Source organism: Mauremys reevesii, linkage group 3 (genome assembly GCF_016161935.1).
Source record: "Mauremys reevesii isolate NIE-2019 linkage group 3, ASM1616193v1, whole genome shotgun sequence".
NCBI lineage: Eukaryota > Metazoa > Chordata > Testudines > Geoemydidae > Mauremys > Mauremys reevesii.
Genome location: NC_052625.1, coordinates 89,314,649 through 89,339,691, shown reverse-complemented (window position 1 = coordinate 89,339,691; position 25,043 = coordinate 89,314,649). Strand labels below are relative to the sequence as shown.

Genomic DNA, 25,043 nt, shown 5'->3' with positions numbered 1-25,043 from the left:
TTATTGGACCAACTTCTGTTGAATAAAGAGACATTTTGAGCTCTAGAAAATTCTTCTTTTCATCTGAAGTTGCTCCAGTAAAAGATATTATTGCATCCACCTTTTCAATCTCGTATCCTGGTACCAACATGGCTTCAATATTGCAAACAATTATTTCTAGCACATTTAAGGAAGTCACGTTTTAAAAAATATGTTTGTCCTAGAGTAACCTTGTAAGCATATTTTACTTTGATTTCACAAAAGTATGTCTTTTCTCCTAACCCGCTCAGTGCCCCAAAGTAATACATCCCATATATTTTGGAAATTCATGTTAATTTTGCTCTGCAAACTGAAATAGAACAAGTTATATAATTAGTTCCAGGTATAGGTATCATCAGTAACTAAGTGTTTTATAAAGAATTCAGATGGAAGCTAAGGTATTTTAGTTAGACTTGTATTAAATAGATGGCCATTGAAATGTTACCATTGAATTCAGTGAGAGCAGGATCAGTTCTAGACAGTAGCCAAGGGCCATAAAAAGAATTATATCTTTTTGGGACAATATGGGCTCAGTTCTGCCCTGACTTACATTTTGACTTCAGTCAGATGTACCAGGGGGACAAATCCTTCTCACTTTAGGCACACAACTAATTCCACTGACTTCAGTTGGACTTCTGCTGGGAGTAAAATGCTCTAGGTTTGGCCCAGGGAGGAAATCAGTGTAGAATTTGTCTATGCATAGTCACATAAACAAGCCAATTGACACATAGCAAACGTTGACATAGAGCAAATAAAAGAGATGGCCATTCATCAGGATAGTGCTGTAGCATTCATTGTCATTATGGGCTTAGTTTAAAAGCTAAAGAAATTCACTTTGCCTCAGGTTTTTGTTGATGTTTTATTTTCTTTCAGTTGATTAGTTCGTAGAACTAACTTGCATCACATTTCTAAAGCCCCTAAAGGAGAAGTTAATTCAGTTCCTTTTTCTGTAGTGCAGTAATAGCAATCCCAGGTATTGTTAACAAGCATTGGTATAACAATGTGATCAAAAAGTGCTACAAGCAGTGTGTACCATAAAATGGCCAGATTTAGTATCTTTCTAAGACTAATTGTTTTAAAAACAGGCTGGAGACATACTTGTCCATTACTTAGTGCATGCAAGAGCAGCTTCTAGATAACAGAAGTTACTGCATAGGATTTGGTAAAAATACTTTTTTCATTAAATGGTATGACTCATTGCATCATTTAGCCAATTAGATCCTTCTGTTCCTGAATATTCCATGTTCTTTTATCTTGCCTTAATTGGCATCATGCAGTCTGAACATGAAGGACTAAATCTGAGCTATTAGTTTCACCAAAGTCAATGGGATTATTTGTATCAGCAAAGTAAGCTGGATATTACCCACCATGTATTTGTGCAGACACTGAGACAACTATTGATTGTATAACTTCTCAGTGTAGACCTTTTTCTCCCTTCATTTTATTTAATATTTTCAGTTACAGTCATCAATAAAATCTTACTGATTAATGACAAATAGTAAAGACAATTGGCCAAATCCTAGCTGGTGTAAATAAGTGTAGCTCCATTAACGTCAATGGAGCTGTGCTGATTTACACCAGGCAAGGTTCTGGCCCAATATTGGACAGAAAATAATAATTGTAAAGAAAAAAAATTGCTATTTGTCAAATAAAAGTCTTCAGGTCACTTTGTAACCTGTATCAGAAAAGAAGACAGTTACTTAAGTACTGGTAAAAATAGTAAGAAAAATACATTACAATGTAAGAAAGTAATGTAACATGCATTCATGTTAATATACATGGAACGACTATAGCATGTCAGAAAGTGTTACTGAAAATCTGAAAGGATATACTCTGTCACAGTATTGTCCTCTTAACCATCTAGACGTCTCTTATTCTTCTCTTCATGCATATTGGTCATAGATGGCTGTCATGGGGCATGCTTGTGCTGTAGCACTCCCTGTTGACATAATGTGGTACTGCAAGTTTTCCCTGCCTCAGTTTCCCATCTAGCATGTCCCTTTAAAAACTCCAAACAGCCCAAAAGGGTATAAGACAAAATTCCCCTGCTGGGTTTCTAGTTTATCAAATCCTAAATAAACTTGAAATAAAGACTTTCCCCCTTACTGCTCCACTAAGCGTTTATAGAGTAGAATGGCTTCAACAGACAAGACAGAGAGACCTGCCCCCTAATACAATAGCCTGGTGTTCAGGGTTCTCGCCTGGAATACCAAATTCAAGGACCTACTCCAAATCAGACAGAGCAGTTATTTGAAAACACATCTCCTGCATCCCAGGTGAGTGCCCTAACCACTGGGCTACTGGTTATAAAGGGGTCTCTCTCTATCTCTCTGTTTTTTCATGAGAAAGGACTGACCTGGCTTACACACCTAATTCCAGGAGAGGGTGAATCCCAAGCAGAAATAGGTACCTCTCTCCAGTTCAGTGTTAGGTACCTAATTATCTTTGAGGGGCAGGACCTAGGCCCTGCTCCTCTCCTGTCCTCAGCATTTCTTGCTGGTTTAGGAAGATCCCTGCTCAGCTTGTTGGATTCTGAGAGTCCTTTTGTGGATATAGCCTTAAGGGACTTGGCCAAGGTCATAAAGGCATTCTGTGGTGGAGCTGTGACTTAAAAACATATATCCCAAATCTAGAGCTGGAACCCTAACCGCTGGGCAACCCTTCCTCTCTAATCACAGCCTGTGAACAAGCTTCGGAATGCCATATTACGTATGTTGTATTACTTGAATGAGCAAGAACAGACCATATTTCACACACCTGCTTTCCCTAAGTTGGCTATAATTCAACCACAGCTGCACTCCCTTCGCCCATAATTAGGCCAGAGGGTAGGTGTGCCCTGTTAACCCTGGCTGCTTTCTTTCTTTTCCTACCTTCCTTTAGGAACAAGGGAAATTGGTGGTTCTGGCACAAAAGAGTTCCCTGCTGAGTCCTCAAAGGGCTAGTACAAACCATTACAGTCTCCTGTGTAAATCATCTGCACTGTTGTGTAAAGATGTGAAGTGTGGTTCCAAAGACCAAAGATTATCCTCCATTTTGGAAGTCAGGGCTCTAGCTGCCGGCTGCTTTCAACACCAGGCTCTTGTTTTTGTTGTGTTAGAGTTTTGTAATGTTGAATACAAGCCCTTCCTGACTTAAAAAAGAACACTACATTTCAGGCTGTAAAGCTCAATAAATGGTGAAGCCTACTGTTGAACCTGATTCAATAAAACTGTTAAGCTTCTGATTAAGGTGCCGATTTTTAATAGTGTGGTTAATTTACCACTGGAATAATTTATCAACTGAAGTGATGGATTGTCCATCATTTGAAGTCTTTAAATCAAAAGTACATGTTTTACTAAAAGATACACTGTACTACAAGCAAAAGTTGGGTTTAATACAGGAATTACCGAGTGCAATTCAATGACTTGCGTAATGCAGGAGGTCAGACTTACTGATCATGAGCGGGCCTTCTGGCCTCAGTCTCCAAATCCATTCATTAAGTCTATGCCTAATATAATGGGAACACGTAAAAAGTGCTTAACTTTAGCACAGGCGTAAGTGTTTTCCTGAATCGGAATGCTTCAGAGAATGGTGTAAAGCACACCTTATTGATCACGAATTTCACTGACTGTATACCACTGATGGCTTATTGATTATGATTGAATGGGGTTTTTGCCACTGTCTGTTATGTTGTTTTCTGTGTCATGTGTCAACATGCCATGGGGCTGTGCACATAGTAGGAATTAAAGTAAATAAAAAATTGCAGAGAGATAAACTTTCAGACCAAATATTTGAAAAACACTTGAGCCATAATATAGGTAGTATTATTTTTCATGTAATAAGAAATTCATGTATAACTTAATCTAACTGAAAACATACACAAAGCCAATTTAGGAAAAGGGCAGTTTATTCATATAATTGTGTAAGATCTACAATAACAGCCATTCTAGAAAAGGGCTAGCAGTTTAAATTCTCAGGTTAAACAAGATGCAGTTAAACAAAACTTGCTTTCGTATCCTACATAGCTTCATAAATCCATACCAGGGAGCTCCAAATTGAGTAGAGGAAAACAAACAAGTCGCAACTATTTCCTCTTTTTAACTTAACTGCTTAAATATCGAAACCTTTCTTGTTCAGATGTTAAACTCTTATGTGTCCAAAGCCGATCATTTCTCTTAGTTTTTTTAAATAATTAAATACTTGAATTAGATTTTTCTTTTGTTTTAGAAAAAGAAAAATTGTTCTATAATTATAATGCTGGAAAAGGTTAATAGAAAAGTTATGAAAACATGGCATCCCAAAAAGTAATGGGAAATTGTTGGCCTAAACTTAGCCATCATTTATTTATGCACATACAGCCAATTGCTGTAATTATCTTTAACACAATGATATTTGGACTTTGAAAATTTAAACCTTATTGACCAAATCTGGGTGCCGGTAGTTAGGCATCTAAAACAATAGTTGAGCACCTAAATCAGTGGCCTGATTTTCAGAGGGGATTCAGTGTGATATGATGAGATAACCGGCTCTGTGAATGAGGGGAAAGCAGTGGATGTGCTATTTCTGGACTTTAGCAAAGCTTTTGATACAGTCTCCCACAGTATTCTTGCCAGCAAGTTAAAGAAGTATGGGCTGGATGAATGGACGGTAAGGTGGATAGAAAACTGGCTAGATGGTCGGGCTCAACGGGTAGTGATCAATGGTTCCATGTCTAGTTGGCAGCCGGTATCAAGTGGAGTGCCCCAAGGGTCGGTGCTGGGGCCGGTTTTATTAAATAACTTCATTAACGATCTGGAGGATGGTGTGGACTGCACCCTTAGCAAGTTTGCAGATGACACTAAACTGGGAGGAGTGGTTGATATGCTGGAGGGTAGGGATAGGATACAGAGGGACCTAGACAAATTAGAGGATTGGGCCAAAAGAAATATGATGAGGTTCAACAAGGACAAGTGCAGAGTCCTGCACTTAGGACGGAAGAATCCCATGCACTGCTACAGACTAGGGACCGAATGGCTGGGCAGCAGTTCTGCAGAAAAGGACCTAGGGGTTACGGTGGACGAAAAGCTCAATATGAGTCAACAGTGTGCCCTTGTTGCCAAGAAGGCTAATGGCATTTTGGGTTGTATAAGTACGGGCATTTCCAGCAGATCGAGGTATGTGATCATTCCCCTCTACTCAGCACTGGTGAGGCCTCATTTGGAGTACTGTGTCCAGTTTTGGGCCCCACACTACAAGAAGGATGTGGACAAATTGGAGAGAGTCCAGTGGAGGGCAACAAAAATGATTAGGGGGCTGGAGCACATGACTTATGAGGAGAGGCTGAGGGAACTGGGATTGTTTAGTCTGCAGAAGAGAAGACTGAGGGGGGATTTGATAGCTGCTTTCAACTACCTGAAAGGGGGTTCCAAAGAGGATGGATCTAGACTGTTCTCAGTGGTAGAAGATGACAGAACAAGGAGTAATGGTCTCAAGTTGCAGAGGGGGAGGTTTAGGTTGGACATTAGGAAAAACTTTTTCACTAGTAGGGTGGTGAAGAACTGGAATGGGTTACCTAGGGAGGTAGTGGAATTTCCTTCCTTAGAGGTTTTTAAGGTCAGGCTTGACAAAGCCCTGGCTGGGATGATTTAGTTGGGTTTGGTCCTGCTTTGAGCAGGGGGTTGGACTAGATGACCTCCTGAGGTCCCTTCCAACCCTGAGATTCTATGATTCTATAAATAAAGATTCATAGATTCACAGATTATAAGGCCAGAGGGACCATTGTGATCATCTAGTCTGACCTCCAGTATAACACAGGCCAGAGAATTTCCCCAAAATAGTTCCTAAAGCAGATTTTTTAGAAAAACATCCAATCTTGATTTTAAAATTGTCAGTGATGAAGACTCCATCATGACCCTCGGTGAATTATTCCAATGGTTCAGTACCCTCACTGTCAAAAATGTATGCTTATTTCCAATCTGAATTTGTCTAGCTTCAACTTCCACCCATTGGGTCATGTTATACCTTTCTCTGCTAGACTGAAGAGTCTGTTATATTTATTTCCCATGTAGATATGTACAGACTGTATCAAGTCACCACTTAACCTCCTCTTTGTTAAGCTAAATAGATTGCGCTCTTAATCATTCTTGTGGCTCTTTTCTGAACCCTCTCCCATCTATCATCATCCTTCTCGACCTGTGGACACCAGACTCAAGCACCCAATTTTTAAAAAGTTGGCGTACATCATGAAGATTACGGATGGTTTTATATCATGATGTAACACTGAAAATACACTGATTTCTACAGGGCCGGCTCCAGGGTTTTTGCCGCCCCAAGCAGTGGAAAAAAAAAAAGCCGCGATCGGGATCGGTGGCAGCTCCACCGTGCTGCTTTCTTCTTTGGCAGCAATTCGGCGGCAGATCCTTCCACCTGAGAGGAACCAAGGGACCCGCCACCGAATTGTCCAACATGCCACACCTTCCTCTTGGCAGCCCCAAGCATCAGCTTGCTGAGCTGGTGCCTGGAGCCGGCCCTGGATTTCTATACTATATAGAACAGTCAAGAGTTTTAAAAAATGTAGCCATCATCCCCAACCTATTCAGTTCCCTCAATGAAGTTTATTCAGTGGAATCATTTACAGTATTCTTACAACAAAAAGCTAACTGCTGTAGAGTTTTAAAAGTTTCTATTGTGTGTATACTGTGAATACACAGAGGAAGTGACAGGAAACTTCAAGATGCAGGCAATCCTTGTGCAAAATGTCATTAGAAATTGATTTAACCTTCTGGATGCTGTGGACACCCTATCCAGTCATTTGACAGTCAGGCTGGAAAGTGTCAGCATTCTAATTTTATGATTTCTAATTAGAAATCATTCAAAACAATGTCCTGCTTTGCCAGTTACTGAATCTAAGGCCTGGTCTACACTACTAGGGTTAGTCAACCTAAGTTACGCTACTCCAGCTATGTAAATAATGTAACTGGAGTCAACATAGCTTAGGCTGACTTACTGCAGTGTCTACACCATGCTACGATGATGGGAGAGGCTCTCCCATCGATTTACCTTACTCCTCTTGTTCCAGTGGAGTAATGGAGTTGACTGGAGAGTGCTCTGTGGTCGATTTAGTGGGTCTTCACTTGACTCGCTAAATTGACCCCCGCTGCATCAATCGCAGTAGCGGCAATCCCTGAAGGTAAGAGTAGACATGGCCTAACACTAATTGCTAGGAAAAGGTAGGTATTAAATCCAAAACGGTGGAGCTGGAGACTCAATACAGAGAACAACATTCGTATAAAGATGCAACAGAAGTGTTCTATTGGGTTTATAAAAACAATTACTCCCTCAGCTCTTCCAGCCAGTCAGTTAACAACTAGGAAATGCCCTCCCTTTTGCCCATTATTGCTTGATTATATTTTACTTCTTCAAATAAAAAAGGCTGCACCTGTGATTTTCAAAGCTTCCTAGGGGTTTGGATTCCCAGTTCCAATTAATTGTTTGTCCATATCCTTTAGGCATCTTTGAAAATCTCAGCCTTTGCCTACTCTATGCCAAGCTTTTTATTTTTCTCATAATCTCCTAACATTCATTGTGGTAGCAATGAATGCAGCTCTACCACGGCTAGTGACAGTGAGAATGCTCATGTATGCTGGATGCTGCTCAGTGCAGAGTTAGATGAGATGGGTGGGGAAAAAATCAACAGCCAGCCTGCACTATGCTCTGACTATCAGTAACCTCAATGAAGTTGCACAAATATTACAACAATGAGAGATTTTAAGTAAAAACTATGTGTAGTCAATGCTCAAGTGGTTCAGTTAATCAAAGTACCCGATTTAACTTTTGCCCAAAAGTTGACTCAAACACTTTGAGTGGTTCAAAAGAGTTAGGGGTACATCTGGCCTGCCCGAAAGCTGAAAATATTGAAAATTTCACAAGAAAGTTTATTCTCATAAGGTTTTCAGAGAAAATACTCTGATTCTAGCAGTCTATATGAACCTCATCTGCTTTAGGTCACATTGTTTTAGCTGATGGAGGAGCTATTTGGAGATATTGTTGGTTGGTTCACTTCCCCTCACATATGCTGCTAGCATTTTTAGGGGAGTAAATAGTTTATGTGCCCCACCATTCTACAATCGCAGAACCTGGAAATGGTCCTTTAATTCTGTTAGTGCTGCATATGGTATTTATGTCCTTACCTCATTCTTGGGCTAAACTGCTCCAAATTTATCAGAGAAATAGGTAATTCCCAAAACAAGCCATACAAAAGATCATCAGACTTGTCTTTACTGTTTACCCACTCAGATCTGTTGTTACTGGAGGACTCTTCCAATTATCTGTATTAGCATTATTTTATGTACAGTGGAAATGTTAATAAACTCATTTGTTATACCTACTGGAGCAATTAGGGAAAGCTGCATAGTCACTGTTTTGATAGGCAGACTACAAGCACAAGCCTTTTGCTACCTATTTACCCTTCATTAATAGCATTCATTTTCTGATGATAGCAAATAAACCTCACAGCTTAAATATCAAGGACATTTGTTTACTCCACTCTCATACAAATGGTAATAAGAGAAGCAAGTAAGGTAGGAACAAATAAGAATACTGAATTTAAAAATGCATATTCATTAATTTGTACCTTTAGTAATTCTGTTTTGGGACCCAATGATCTCCCATCAGGGCTTAAAATGAGTTGTAACTTTCCCCTAATCTCCCTCATCCTCCCAGCTCACATCTCTTCCTCCGTCCATGATTTGCTAAGGTCTTTCAGAATGCCGATAGGCGTGCAGTGGAGGCAACATATCCAGCTACCCATCTACTGGTTGTTGATGCTGCATGTGTGTTCTAAAGCAGTATTTCTCAACCTTTTTGATACCAGGGATCAGCTTGCTGCATTCTTAAACTGTGTCAGGGAGATCTCAGGGACTGGCGCGGGTCCACGGACCAGTAGTTGAGAACCACTGTTCTAGAGTCAGCAAAGCACTCCAATATGCAATGTATACCTCCCCAGAAGAGACAATGTGTGTAAGTTCTACTGCTGGGGTACAGAAGGAAAGTTTTCATATCTGAGGGATCACTTAGTGGGGACCCTAAAAAACTGTAACATTTTAAGAGAACATAATATCCAGTCACATTTTGATAGGTAAATTGCAGGGAGTATCCTGGGAAGGGAAATAACATTAGAGATAATCTCAGGGTGGAGTATGTAAGTCAAGAAGGTAGATAAGTTATAAGTTGAACCCCAAAATGAAGTTGTCTTGCTCCATAATGAATCCTAAATGTAAGGCCCATGTAAATCTCCTAGTAATGTGTTTAAAATGACTACCTTGTGGGGAGGAAAATACTACTCATTGTTGATATATGCTTTTGGAGATTAAGGAGCCCAAAAATGCTAGGAAATTGTCAGATGTTATTCATAGGACAGTGAATGAAAGTAGAGGTAGAGGTAGAACAAGAACCAGTTTACAGTTCAGGACTGGAGAAGCTTTGTTCCCAAATTAAGCTAAGGGCTTGTCTACGCTACCCGCTGGATCAGCAGGCAGCTATCGATCCAGCAGGGGTCGATTTATTGTATCTATACCACTGAACGCCCTTCCTTCAACTCTGGTACTCCACCAGAATGAGGAGTGCAAGCAGAGTCGACAGGAAAGCATCAGCTGTCAACCTACCACAGTAAAGACACCGCAGTAAGTAGATCTAAGTACATCGACTTCAGCTACGCTATTAACATCTCTTAAATCGACCCCGCGCAGTAGTGTAGACAACCCAAAGATTATTAGTCTTGTCAGAACAACTATAAATGATGTTGTGATTCAGCCAATGCATATTCCTTTGCATCAGGAACAAAGCTGAAGCCACTACAATCCATTTCACTGTGGATATAATTCTGGATTTCATCAATGTAACTCACCTATAACATGCATCATTTTTATTTTGAAATAAAGCAGTAAATAGAATTGACAATTATTTACTATAGTAACATACAGGAAATTAGATCATGACTTTTAGCAAAGGGTAATATTACAAGTTTCCATTCCATATGGATATCACCAAAAGGAATTGTGATTTCAATGCACAGCTGCTAGGCTTTGAATGACATATGGGAGTAGCCTTTTTTTTTATTACAAATACTTTTAGCAGTGCTATTCTTGCCTTCCACATTTTTCCTGCCATCATGATTTAAGCATGAACATAGTTTGATGGTCAACGTGAATTTCAGATATACTTGTTTTTGGGTTAGCAATCTAATTTGAATCTCATAAAATTAGCAGATTTAAATCTACTATTCATTGAAGACCCATCTACATTACAATATATATTTTTGATTTGCATGATAATTCTGAGATTGATGTTTAGTTTAAAGTATAGTTTTTCACATCCACTTTGAAGTGAATTTAGCCTTTTATACAGATTAGAAAAAGGTTGATTTCCTGATTCTATTGTTATAGCATATTTTAGGAGAAGAAAAATATTTGAGATGAAAATTGAAGTAAAAAGTTGTTTAATGTTATTTTATATAAGTATTATTATATTAGATAAATGGATGTTATACCAAGTATGCAAAAGCAACATAATAAATCTTTATTGTATATTATTTTGTGTCCCCTTGGACAATTAAATGTGGTTTAAATCTGAGACTACTTTCACTGTAGCTATCAGAGTAAAAGCTGAGCAAAAGGCATCTATACTGGAATATTCCTTATAATTCAGTAAGCCTGTTTATTTTTGTGAGGAATAAATTTTCAAATAATCTGAGGAAGATACAGTTTGGGATTTTTATTTTGTTAATAAAATATCTATTTCAAGCAGTGCAAATTAGCACTCTGAATAGATGTGTTATACTGCAACATATTTAGAGCTAGAGAGAGAAATTTTGCCTTTCCAGTTGCCTTTCCAGTTTAAAAAAGTAAGTTGCTTCATGAGGATGGTTTAGATTACCTGGAAGCAGTCCACATTAATTGATATGATAGGTTATTTTTCCCTCCTCTTTGGCTCTCTTTGAGAAAAACGACTGGAAGGGCAGCTGCAGCTTTGTGCAGCTACGAATAGAAGCACTAGTCTCACATAATCCATATACAAACACTTCTCAAATTTATTTACTAAATAGGGTAAGGGGGAAGGTATTGTGCAAATTCCTCTGGTAACCTTTCCTGCTGACAAAGACCTTGGTGAGGTTAGCGAAGTAAGCCAATTATGAACTATTGTTAGCATTTGACAGAAAAGATGATGAGTGTTTCAACTCAGAGTTTTCAGTAAAATTTGGAGAAATGAATTGCAGTGATTTTAAATAAAATTAATGCTGTGTTTTTAATTTAGTAATAGAGAAGTAACTTTATTGGCAACTGGCAGATCAGTGCTACACCTTAATTATTGGGAAGTTTGTAAATTGCAATTCTGTTAGAGTAAAATAGTCAAATTCAGTTACACATTTTTATTTTATATCTCATTCACATATGGTTTTTGCATCAATCAATGCAAAGAACACTGTATGCGACACCAAGAACAACAATTAATAATACTGGAAAATTATTACATAAATGCATCCTCATTTCATCACAGAAGATGAAACAACAAATATATAATGCATATTCTAATGGAATATGATATCTTTAGAGTTTTTTATAATTCCTTTTTATTTATTATTTTCATACTACACTAAACAAACATATCAGCATGGTTGATTTCTTCATAAGCACAGCACACTAGCAACAAACTTCAGTGGTAACAAAGGAATTGCTGGGGGGGATGAAAGCATTCCAAAAGCACCAGATTGTCAGTGCTCTCAAAAATATGAAAATGTAGAAAAAAGAATAAAGTAGATACACAGATATAAACCCAAATAATAACTCAGCATCTAAACGCCACACAGCTGCTTAAATTTAACAGCAGTAGTGACATTCAGGTTAAACAATGGAAAAAAGTCCATCGACACTTCTGAGAAGTGGCAGGGGGAAATGCTGCCCTAAACTTATCAATAGCCCATTTCTTTGAGAAATGACTATACATGTTACATTTATGCAAAAAAGAGAATTCTAATAAATCAACTGAAAATATCAAACACATCTTTCTACCAATTTAAACATACCATATATTAAAGGAGGGAAAAGTTTTGCTGGCAATGGCGCAACCCCGTTTTAATTAGAATTTAGTCATCAGAAGTCTCTACCAATGGTCTTCTGATCAGATCTCTCTTCTCTTATTTTAATAAGGCAAACAATTAGCAGTCTGAATTCAGAAAATATACCATTTCTTCTTGTGGGTAACTGAGTTTTGCTGGGAATAGTTAACACCTTGTCCTCATCCTTGAAGTGTTTGATTTCCTTAAATTCTTTCCCTAGACTTGTCATGGAGTTCATATCAGAAAAGAATATAATCTCATTCTCTTCATAGAACAGTTATTTTTATATTCTTGGCAACCTTTAATACTCGCTCACAGTCCCTGGCATCAGTCAATGTGACAATGAAGATTCTCACCATTCTCCTTTACCACCTGATCTCCTCATAGCACAAACTGAGGGTAATAATTTCTCCACAGAACATAGTTCTTCTTAATATTTAGGGTGTGTGCATGATTTTCAGAATGAGTTTTTTCCATAAAACTAACTGGATCAGGATATTTATCTGCCACGATCCCAATAATCCTTATATGCTGGGATCCCATTAACCCTTAAATGTTGAGCAGTTTAACATGCCTCTCCCACCACACAAAAATACTTTTAATCACTGATTTAGCTCAGCAGCTTCCACTGAATCAGTTGTACAATGTGCTCCGGTGACTTATCATAGAACTGGAAGGAACCTCAAGAGGTTATCTAGTCCAATCCTCTGCACTCATGGCAGGATTGAGTATTATCTAGACCGTCCCTGATAGGTGTTTCTCTAACCTGTTCTTAATCTCCAGTGGTGGAGATTCCACAACCTCCCTAGGCAATTTATTCTAGTGCTTAGCCATTCTGACAGGAAGTTTTTCCTAATGTTCAACCTAAACCTCCCTTGCTGCAATTTAAGCCCATTGCTTCTTATCCTATCCCCAGAGGTTAAGAAGAACATTTTTCCCTCCTCCTTGTAACAATCTTTTATGTACTTGAAAACTGTTATCATGTCCTCTCTGTCTTCTCTTTTCCAGACTAAAAATTTTATTTTCAATCTTCCCTCATAGGTCATGTTTTCTAGACCTTTAATCATTTTTGTTGCTCTTCTCTGGACTTTCTCCAATTTGTCCACGTTTCCTGAAATGTGATGCCCAGATCTGGACACAATACTCCAGTTGAGGCCTAATCAGCATGGAGTAGAGTGGAAGAATTACTTCCCGTGTCTTGCTTACAACACTCCTGCTAATACATCCCAGCATGATGTTCGCTTTCTTTACAACAGCATTACAGTGTTGACTCATATTTAGTTTGTGGTCCACTATGACCCCCAGATCCCTTTCCGCACTACTCCTTCATAGGCAGTCATTTCCCATTTTGTATGTGTGTGACTGATTATTCCTTCCTAAGTGGAGTACTTTGCATTTGTCCTTATTGAATTTCATCCTATTTACTTCAGACCATTTCTCCAGATCATTATGAATTATAATCCTATCCTCCAAAGAACTTGCAGCTCCTCCCATCTTAGTATTGTCCGCAAACTTTATAAGTGTACTTTCTATGCCATTATCTAACTTGTTCTCTGCTATCTGCAGTCGCTCCCAGACAGCAAGTGTGAAAAATCGAGATGGAGGTGGGGGGTAATAGGATCCTATATAAGAAAAAGACCCAAAAATCGGGACTGTCCGTATAAAATTGGGACATATGGTCACCCTACCTCCAACTTCCCCTCTGCCAATGTCAAGGAAGTTTGTAAACTCACCTTGCTAAGTAGCAGTTCCTTCATCTGTTTCTTTCTAGAGCTATCTTTATCCACAGTTGACATCTGTGCATGCACAGCCAGAGAAGGAGTCAAAGATGGCCTCTGGGGAACTGGAATTGAGGTTGAAGGTCTCACATTAAAAAAGCCATTTATTTCTGGTTTAGTTTTGCTCTTAGGCATTATTCAAAGCTCTTCTCTCTCTTCAAACAAAAGGAAGAGTGGCCCCACTAAAGAAAATCCAAAGTTATTGAATGTGCTAGACTTAGTAAATATTAACTTTGGCTCTCAGAGCCCATCTACAGCATGTCTTCCAACAAAATCAGGCTCCCTCTCTTATCTCCACCCTCTATTTCCCTTTTTTCTTCATTTACCTCTCCCCTCACAATGTATTCCTGCTAATGACAGCCTTTTCATCACATGTAGCTTCATATTTTCAGTTTATTTGATTTCAACTCATCTCCTGCAGTCAGTTCCACCTGTGATAACTAGTATTGAGAATGCAACCAATAATAAAAAAATATGAATTGCTAATAATGTACAAAATATTGACCAAACGTGATCCAAGGTTAGGCACATGAAGTCTCAAAATGTACATTAAAGTATATGTGTATTAGCAGGAAAAATGCTCTGAAATAGGTCTCCACAAATTATGGTCTCCACAATATATACAGGTCTCCACAATATATACAGATCTTGATTTACATTACAGGAACCTAAAATTTGCTGGGAATACCAGAATATCAGTTTTATATCTCTGATGTCAGGAAGGTTTGCATTGACTCAGAATTTCAATCCAAGGCAAACCTTTCTCTGTTAAGTCTCTACTTAACCACATTCTTCACCCAACATGGTTTGAGATGATTTGTACTCATGTAACTTAAAACCAAATTTAATTTTATTAAAATTTAGATTTGCCAAAGGATTAGTCTTTAGTGTATTCTTAAAAGATGTTGGAATTGTGGAAGACAAAGGGCCAAATTTCAATTTAGAGTAAAAAGGCACCATTCACATTGACTTCAAAGGAAATTGCTCCCTGTCACTCGGGACTAAATTTGACCCAAAATATTTAAGCTACCAAGATAGTTAACACTGACAAGTGAGCATAGCTTATGCAACTCTGATATTTTATTATTATTTTGGCTTTATTTTTGTGGTTCTTAAAATAAAAAATGGGCTAGAGACATCAAACAAATAAATGCAACCTCTGCTATTCTTCACTGTATAAAGTCCTCAGTTTTCTAATAAAAAAGAATATAAAAACACATAAGTGTTAGGAGGACAATTAACCAAAGGCCAGTTAAACACAGAAAAGTGCAAATAAAGCAATTTAGTCAGAGTGTCACAGTGTACAGCAAAATATTCACATTGACCTCAGTAGACAAGCCTGTCCTAATAGCCTAATCTAATTTCTTACTAAATTATAATCAGTCTCTCTGTGTCTCTTGTCTAATGTGTGTGTGTGAGAGAGAAATTAAAGCACTCAGGTGTGCTTGCTGATATGATGGTACCACTACACCTCCGTGTCAGCCATGATACTTGCAATCATTACTAGCATCACAATGGCTGGCCATTGTGTTCCAAGAGTACTAATTTCACAGCCAGATGACTGAGAATTTCTGTGGCTGTACTACTGTGACGTGAATGTTTTCCTTAAGACCACAGTTTTAACACTTACATACATGAGTAGTCTCATTGAAGTCAGGATCCAGGCCTAAATCCATGTACAATTTAAGCAGAAAACATTACTACCTTATCTCCTCCTCCCCCACAATATGAGGACATGTTTTAAAAGACATTATTTTATAACTCTGACCTTGAGATGCCCAGGCAGTTATTACTCTGCAAGTATAGCCCCTTACTTCTGAAATAACCATATCTTTTACCATAGTGGAAGTCAGAGAATTGATCAAAAAAATAATCCTTGTTTAACCAGAGAGTTATCTGAGATATTTCTGCTGGAATGTTTTTGTCACGTTCAAAGAGAGAAAGGGGCTTTGTTGTTGTTGTTCTTAATCTAAAATAGATTCTAATAGCAAAGAGACTTCCACAAAGTTCTTCCCCTTTAACCTGAGCAGCAAAGCCCAGTACATCAAATTACAGTCTGTTCTGTTATTTTGAAGAATTTCAATCTTATGGTGTAACCTTGTATTACAGTATCTCTTATCAGAGTGCCAGAAAGCGCATTTAAAACTATTAACCGCCGTTTGAATTCTCTGGGCACTGTCACTTACAGTTTTAATATCACCTTAAAGTACTACAATTTTTCCTTCTAAACTGGCTAACAGAGTCAATCTTTTACTCCACTTCCTCCTCCAGTAATCTTATAGGGTCAAATGCTGGTTCCTGTACATAGCCTGTGTATTCAGGTTGTGCACAGGGAAGATCTAGATGAATCCAGAAGGAATTTCCAGACCAATTTTGTTGACCTAATAGATTTAGAAAAGCATCTAACTATTGGATGAAGTAGCAAAGAATCCTGTGGCACCTTATAGACTAACAGACGTTTTGCAGTATGAGCTTTCGTGGGTGAATACCCACTTCTTTGGATGCAAGCAGTGGAAATTTCCAGGGGCAGGAGTATATATAAGCAAGCAAGAAGCAAGCTAGAGATAACGAGGTTAGATCAATCAGGGAGGATGAGGCCCTGTTCCAGCAGTTGAGGTGTGAAAACTAAGGGAGGAGAAACTGGTTCTGTAATTGGCAAGCCATTCACAGTCTTTGTTTAGTCCTGAGCTGATGGTGTTAAATTTGCAGATGAACTGGAGCTCAGCAGTTTCTCTTTGAAGTCTGGTCCTAAAGTTTTTTTGCTGTAGGATGGCCACCTTAAGATCTGCTATTGTGTGGCCAGGGAGGTTGAAGTGTTCTCCTACAGGTTTTTTTATATTGCCATTCCTAATGTCTGATTTGTGTCCATTTATCCTTTTCCTTAGAGACTGTCCAGTTTGGCCGATGTACATAGCAGAGGGGCATTGCTGGCATATGATGGCATATATTACATTGGTGGACGTGCAGGTGAATGAACTGGTGATGGTGTGGCTGATCTGGTTAGGTCCTGTGATGGTGTTGCTGGTGTAGATATGTGGGCAGAGTTGGCATCGAGGTTTGTTGCATGGCTTGGTTCCTGAGCTAGAGTTACTATGGTGTGGTGTGCAGTTGCTGGTGAGAATATGCTTCAGGTTGGCAGGTTGTCTGTGGGCGAGGACTGGCCTGCCACCCAAGGCCTGTGAAAGTGTGGGATCATTGTCCAGGATGGGTTGTAGATCCCTGATGATGCGTTGGAGGGGTTTGAGCTGGGGACTGTATGTGATGGCCAGTGGAGTCCTGTTGGTTTCTTTCTTGGGTTTGTCTTGCAGTAGGAGGCTTCTAGGTACACATCTGGCTCTGTTGATCTGTTTCCTTATTTCCTCGTGTGGGTACTGTAGTCTTGAGAATGCTTGGTGGAGATTTTCTAGGTGTTGGTCTCTGTCTGCGGGGTTAGAGCAGATACGGTTGTACCTCAGTGCTTGGCTGTAGACAATGGATCTTGTGGTGTGCCCGGGATGGAAGCTGGAGGCATGAAGGTAGGCATAGCGGTCGGTAGGTTTTCGGTATAGGGTGGTGTTAATGTGGCCACCACTTATTTGCACCGTGGTGTCTAGGAAGTGGACCTCCCATGTAGATAGGTCCAGGCTGAGGTTGATGGAGGGGTGGAAGCTGTTGAAATCATGGTGGAATTTTTCCAGAGTCTCCTTCCCATGGGTCCAGATGATGAAGATGTCATCAATGTAGCGTAGGTAGAGAAGGGGCGTGAGTGGACAGGAGCTGAGGAAGCGTTGTTCCAGGTCAGCCATAAAAATATTGCCATATTGTGGGGCCATGCGGGTGCCCATAGCGGTGCCACTGATCTGGAGATATATATTGTCATTACATTTGAAATAGTTGTGTGTGAGGATAAAGGCACAGAGCTCAGCAACCAGTTGTGCTGTGGCATCATCAGGGATACTGTTCCTGACAGCTTGTATTCCATCAGTGTGTGGGATGTTTGTGTAGAGAGCCTCTACATCCATGGTGGCTAGGATGGTGTTTTCTGGAAGGTCACCAATGCATTGTAGTTTCCTCAGGAAATCAGTGGTGTCACGGAGATAGCTGGGAGTGCTGGTAACATAGGGTCTGAGTAGAGAGTCCACATATCCAGACAGTCCTTCAGTGAGAGTTCCAATGCCAGAGATGATGGGGCGTCCAGAATTTCCGGGTTTGTGGATCTTGGGTAGTAGATAGAATAACCCTGGTCGGGATTCTAAGGGTATGTTGATTTGTTCCGGTGTTAGTGTAGGGAGTGTCCTGAGTAGATGGTGCAGTTTCTTAGTGTATTCCTCAGTGGGATCTGAGGGAAGTAGCCTGTAAAATTTGGTATTGGAGAGTTGTCTGGCGGCCTCCTTTTGGTAGTCAGACCTGTTCATGATGACAACAGCACCTCCTTTATCAGCCTCTTTGATTATAATGTCAGGATGGTTTCTGAGGCTGTGGATGGCATTGCGTTCTGCACGACTTAGGTTGTGAGGCAAGTGATGTTGTTTTTCCACAATTTCTGCTTGTGCACGTCGGCAGAAGCATTCAATGTATAGGTCCAGACTGTCATTTCGACCCTCAGGAGGAGTCCATGTGGAGTTCTTCTTCTTGTGCTGTTGGTGGGAGGGTAACTGTGTATCAGTGCGCTGTTCAGTGTTGTCCTGGAAGTATTCTTTGAGTCGGAGATGGCGAAAGTAGGCTTCCAGATCGCCGCAGAACTGTATCATGTTGGTGGGGGTGGCAGGGCAGAAAGAAAGTCCCCGAGATAGGACAGACTGTTCTTCTGGGCTGAGTGTGTGGCTGGATAGATTGACGATATTGCTGGGTGGGTTAGGGGTATCACGGTTGTGGCCCCATGTGGCAGGTAGGAGTTTAGACAGCTTACAGTCCTTTTTCCTTTTTAGAGAGGTGAAGTGAGTAATGTAGATCTCCTGTCTTATTTTAGTGAAGTCCGTTTGTATGGAAGTTTGGTTATTGATGAGAGTCTCTAGATTGGAGAGCTCTTTTTTGATGTTTCCCTGTTTGCTGTATAGGATGCTGATCAGGTGGTTCCTCAGTTTCTTAGATAGAGTACGGCATAATCTCTCACTGTGGTCTGTGTAGTATGTAGATAGCAGTGGATTTTTTACCTTTAGTCCATTAGGTATGATGTCCATCCGTTTACATTTGGAAAGGAAGATGATATCCGTCTGTATTTGTGCAAGTTTGTTCATAAGGTTGATGGATTTCCACTCCATACGGCTAAATGCAGTGCCTTGCATGGTGTCAAGTATGATACTTAACTATTGGATGTTTATCCAAATCTGAATTTTGAAACTTTTTAGGGTTGCACAAAACTAATTTTTATTTGTGCACTGATTCAGAAGCTCAGTTCTAAAGAATGCATAAATGGTATGTATTTCTATCAGGATTTTTTATTAGGTTAGGTTCTTCTACAAACTAAAGGTAGACAAGAATTGAAGCTGATTATCTGGTATAGATGTATTTATCAATGTTAAGTATATTGTTTGATAGTTAATTATATTATTTCTCTCCATCCAAGCGGTGTCAAGAAGGTTTTGCTCAATATCAGAATAACAACTTAAGGGAGTGGTTAGGTTGTTCCTTTCAGAATGTGCAGCTGCCTTTTGAGATATTTTCACTACTCTCTTAGGAATTTCCTCTGAGAAAGGAAATATTCTCTTTTTTCCTGGAGAGAAAAGCAAATTCTATAGTTCAGACAAAAGTTCTTTGAAAAGACTGGGCAAATTATCTTAGCAGTAACCCCTTCTAAGAGCAGGCGTGAAGATCATATCTTGAGAATCAATTTTAAAAGAGTATTTTCTGAGCATAGACTCTAATCCTGCAAGTACTTATGTACATGCTTACCTTAAAGACAAAGGGACTACTCATCTGACTGTGGTGAAGCATGTGCATAAGTGTTTGCAAGAATGGGGCCATGTGATGGAGTGTATAAACCCTACATTGCCAGGGAAGGGGCCTGGGAGATTGTTTGCTAAAATAGCCCTGCCCCTCTGGTGCTGTCAGTCATGCACAGTAGGGAGGAGGGCTGTAAAAGGAGGAAGCTGCAGTAAACAAGTGGGGAAGTCTTCAGAAGGGAGTGATTAGAGTAGCTCTTGGAATGGCAGGTGGAACCCTCATGTGAGAAACTGCCCAGCTCTATAAGGAGTCTAGCAAACCTCAGGGGTAAGCCTTGTAGGGAGGGTCTGACCTGGCTACCTAGCCATAAAGACTTCAACAAAGCTGCTACCCAGGCACCCCTGAAGTAAACTGGTGCCTCAAGCTTTTGGTTGCCTTGTTATTGACCCCATGAGGGGCTCAATTTGTGTTGACCTAAACTTTTGCTTTTCCTCCACCCAGAGGTAAAGTAAAGAGGCCCCCAAGAGTGGGGCCACTACCAGGAAAAAGGCTGTGACCTGTACTAGGCCAACCCTGTGGTGGAAACTGGGCATGGCGAGGGTCCCCAGCCCAGCTAGGGAGGTGCACCAGAGATACTCTTTCTACAGGCCATTTAATGTAATGTAGTCTGAGATCGCTAATAATTATTGCATAACTACAATCCATAAACTCAATTTCTCTAAATGGAAATGGAGAAAAAAAATTGAGAACATTTTATTGTATTTTAAGACATTGCTTTCAGTGATATGATAATATCTTGATAAGATTAGAACTTTTGTTTTTTCACCAATTTTTGTATTATATTAGCAAATAGAGATTATGGTAGTCCTGACCTGATACAGGCAGGGTACTCGGGATATTTCATTGACGAAGCTGATACTGTGGGTGATATGTGGCAGATGCAGTTGGTGTTTCAAGTCCAATGAAAGTTATCTTCAAATAGTTTCACTCCATCATTATTTACCATTCATAAAGAATTAGTTCATTCAGTAGCTATAGTTTCCTTAGGTGCATTAATGTGGACACAGCTACAAAACGAAGACAGACAAATGCATGGAATTAAGCGGCAGGTCGCAACTTTTATTAAACTTTTATCACAAGGGTAGGGCACTGCCCTCCCATCACCCATACTCTCGTAGACCAGGCATTTAATTGGTTCCAGTGCAGGGATTTGAGGGCTCCGTATAATATGACCCATAAGTGGAGCCAGGATTATAGGGCTTCTTACCATATAACCCATAAAGTGATGTAGGCTCTCCTCAGCTCTCTCTGAGTCCTGGCACCCTCCCCCTTCAGAGGAGGGACAGAGGGTGCAGCAGGGTGGGGACCTTGGTCCACAGAGGCTACAAGGTCTCACTCTACCACATGAGCTGAAGGCCCATCCCCAAAATCCCAAATCTTTTACCTCTGGGAACCATTCATTTTATTCTCTTAATTGCACTGGCAACCAGCCGTGAACTGTGACAAGTAAGCAACACTACCCCAGTACCTCAGCTAGGTACCATGCGTATTCCTAGTTAACACACGGTGGCTTGCAGGTGCTGCGAGGAAGGCAAAAACTCCCCGGTCCTCTGCTAATTTGGTCCATGGGAGAAAAAATTCCTTCCTGACCCCCCTAAACAGGCAATTGTCTATACCCACAGCATCTGTCAAAACGGGTTCCCATTCCTAGTTTGGGTGGGAAGGGCAGGCTGCTGGAATGGAGATGAAAGAGCTCTCCACATGCGCAGGGCTAAATCCTAGGAGCTGAGAAATGTTGGCCAATCAGCAACCCTCTCCCCCAGCTGGCCAATGGGTGCCAGAGACTCCCATGTGAGGAACTACTTATTGTCCTTGGCAACTGCCTCCTTCCCTTACTACTGGGTGTGTCCCCGGCTCCATCAATTTCCCCCACCTGTTGATGCGAGTCGGTGGCATTCGTCTACTACACTGCTGGAGTTTCTCTTTGAGACTATCTTTTAAAGATTTCCTTTGTCCACTTTGGGTTGTTTTTCTATCTAAACACTTTAATGTGTGCTTCTCATACATTTGTAGGACATGACCTAGGTGAATCTTCCTGGGGCTAGTTCGCTCCAGTTCAGGTAATTCTGGTTATTTTATCTTACCACTTTAAACTGATGAGTAACCAAAAATGTGTTTCATATGGAAACTAATATTTTGATGTTTTATGGACAGCAAGCCCATATATCTGTGCCATTCCTTAGGGTGGAAAACACCACTGCATTTTAGTTAGATTTTTGAGCACAGTTGAATAATGTTTCCTTCACATAGCTGTGTAGATGACCAAATGGAGAACTGGTTTCCTGGGTATATGATGTCATGTCCCCATATTTGGCAATGTGGGTAGTGAGGACCCTTATAAAACATGTATATTTTGGTCCCCACATTTAGCCTATGTATCATTAATTCTAACATTTGATCTAATAGAGTGGACCTTATCATTCAACCTTTATTCACATCAGTAATCCTTAATCACAAGAGTTGTCCCCTATTAGTCAATTAAGCACTGATGGATCAGCCCCATTTTTCAGTGCTGGTTGGTACAGACTTGAAATAGTCTGCAATACTAATAATCAAATCAAAGTTTTCCAAGGCATTTGAGCTAGAGTCACCCTGACCGGCACACAGAGTGAAAATTGCACCTCCTTGCAACCGCAAGGGCCACTATGCTCTAGCAATAGAAGAAAGAGTCGTCTCTGGGACAGAGCAGGTTGTATTGTTACCGTTACCCTCCCACAAAAGTTCCTGAGAGAGAGCAGCCACAGTTTCTACCAGGCCTTCCAGCAGAGGCTGCACTGGGAATGCGCTAAAATAGTGCATCTCCTGGCTACTCTGGCCACACCCCCTCCCAGATGGGACCCTGCATCTATTGGTTTATGCAGACAATGGGGAGCAACCTAGAAAGCAATAATGATGAAAACAAACTGGGGTGATAGGGAACAATAAATGAGTTTGCAGTGTGATATACAAAACAGCCAGTGCAGATTTAGGCTACATATGCAAAGCATATCTTAAAACAGTGAAGTAATAGAGTTGTTTAACATACGGTTATGGTATAGCTGTACGTTCTGAACATTACATTACCAGAAAGATATTAACAAATAGCAGGCAGTTCAGAGAAGAGCAACAAAAAATATATTAGAGGCTGGAGGATTGATTCTGAAGAAAGGCTAAAAGAGCTAATAGCTTTGCTAAGGCAGGACATAAGTTTATGAATATTTTGAATGCTTTAAGCATCAAAGAGAAATTATGTAGAATGCTACCAGGGGACTATAACTATGAGTAATAGGAGAAAAGGAAATTTTAGGCTAAATATAAGGAAAAGCATTTCTTGAGATTATGATGTATCAAGCTGTGGAATAATCTCCCAAGGGAAGAGGTAGGAGTCTCATCACTTAGGACTTTTAAAACTAGACAATATGAACAGTGGAAAATATACCATAGGGAACAGTTATGTCGCCACAGAGAGATAAATTTGATAATCTAAAAGGTCTTTCTCCATCTCCAGTTTCTATTATTCTGTTTTTATGTAAAAACAAAGATGCTTAGGTCTATCACCAAAAGAGAAAATCTTCACTTTCATCAACCTGATATGATTTGTTTTAATCTCTTTTGATATGAAATTAAATCAACATCAGCCATGCCTTAGCCAACCTCAGGAGAAAGCTTAGCCTGAGGTTTATGGCTTTTGTTTATGTTACCAATAAATCCTCATGAAGGGTAAATTTGAAGCATGTGTAGTGCATGAGCACTTTGTGTGGGGCAGAGTGGAATTATATCAAGCCCAATGGACTCAGGATGTACCCAGATGTGAGCGCCAGAGTGCTTAGTGAAAACTGACTTACTGAACACAAAAGGACTGCATCTCTATGTAGGTCCTGGAACTTGACACCCTCTGACAAGCACATTTTCTCCTGGGGCTTTTCCTCCATCTAAGGGACGCATCCAGGAAGTGATACATATATCATCTGGGATGAGGTGTTGGCAGCATTAGAGTTATTTAAAATTTCTTTTTATTATTATTGGAGCAAAAAGAGGAAACAATATAACATGACATGTTGATATGACTACTTATGCAAGAAGAAACAACAATAGGGCATGTCAGTTCAAATAAATGAGAGTAACTTATTTTATTGTTATGATTACTGTATTTATTCCCGGAAAAGGTACTGCTAAGAAAAGAATTAAAGTGTCATAAATTAAACTAGTGTAAGGTCACAATCTCCACATTATAATTTGCTGTCTCATGAAAATGTACCCCCTATAAAAATCATAGCATAAAATTGATACTATTGAAATGAATGTCAGGGCAGTATGTTTTGCTCCGCACTCTAAGCCCATTACTAATTTCTCCCTACTGTTACTCATACCTTCTTGTCAACTGTCTGTCTGTAATGGGCCACTCTCTTACCACTTCAAAAGTTATTTTTCCTCCTTTGGTATCCTGCTGTTAATTGATTTATCTTGTTAGCCTGACATCACACTTGGTAAAGCAACCCCCATCCTTTCATGGATTTATGCCTGCTCCTGTATTTTTCACTCCACGCATCTGATGAAGTGGGCTCTAGCCCACGAAAGCTTATGCCCAAATAAATTTGTTAGTCTCTAAGGTGCTACAAGGTCTCCTCCTTGTTTCTGCTGATACAGACTAACACAGCTACCACTCTGAAAGAAATACTAGTTGGTGCCAGCAACAATTGTCCTCTTTGACATCAAGGAGGGGGCGGGGGAATACTTGATTTATATGCAGGTGTTACTTATTCCTGTTTGAAGACAAATGTGCAGTTAGAATTCCTGCTGGCCTGTAAGTGATCAGCAAGAGGAAGAAAATACCATAGATGCTTTAAAGAACAGCTGTGGAAGACAGTGTTTCCATATCTTTTACATAAGATCTTGATAAAATTCCCCAACTGGTTGATGGTATAAAGATAACTTCCATTAGCATTATAGGCTTGCACCAGGCATTTGTTTTCATCTTACTCTGGAATTTAATTGAACTCCATCCAACTTATAACACGACTACAGTTTTCATTTGATCTTCTTTAGAGAAGTTGTCTATTCAGCTGCCAAAGACTGCCATTACCATAACACTGAAGACCCTCACAGATTAGTAAAGGGTTCCTTATCCCAATAGTTTTGACATTTCTCAGTCTATTAGAGACTCTGTCTGGATCCTGAGTGGTGCTGATCTCTTGGAACTCCCATAGACATTGGTGGAAGCTGATGCTTTGGGGGTTCATCCAAACCAGTAAGGGGTTGCCTTGTAATCCTGGGTG

The 25,043-nt window shown here is 39.9% G+C and overlaps 1 protein-coding gene and 1 long non-coding RNA gene across 3 annotated transcripts in view; one reads left to right on the top strand and one right to left on the bottom strand.

Annotated features, from left to right (window-relative positions):
- The window catches only part of LOC120400717, a 43,804-nt gene extending 29,556 nt beyond the window's left edge, over positions 1–14,248 (bottom strand). Inside the window, exons 1-2 of the long non-coding RNA XR_005596023.1 lie at positions 14,193–14,248; positions 13,822–13,931 (exon numbers count right to left, since the gene is read on the bottom strand). This is a non-coding gene — a long non-coding RNA (uncharacterized LOC120400717). The remainder of the gene's footprint in view (positions 1–13,821; positions 13,932–14,192) is intronic.
- PACRG (parkin coregulated) overlaps positions 1–25,043 on the top strand; it is a 473,656-nt gene that overhangs the window by 398,053 nt on the left and 50,560 nt on the right. The gene's annotated exons all lie outside the window — the stretch shown is intronic.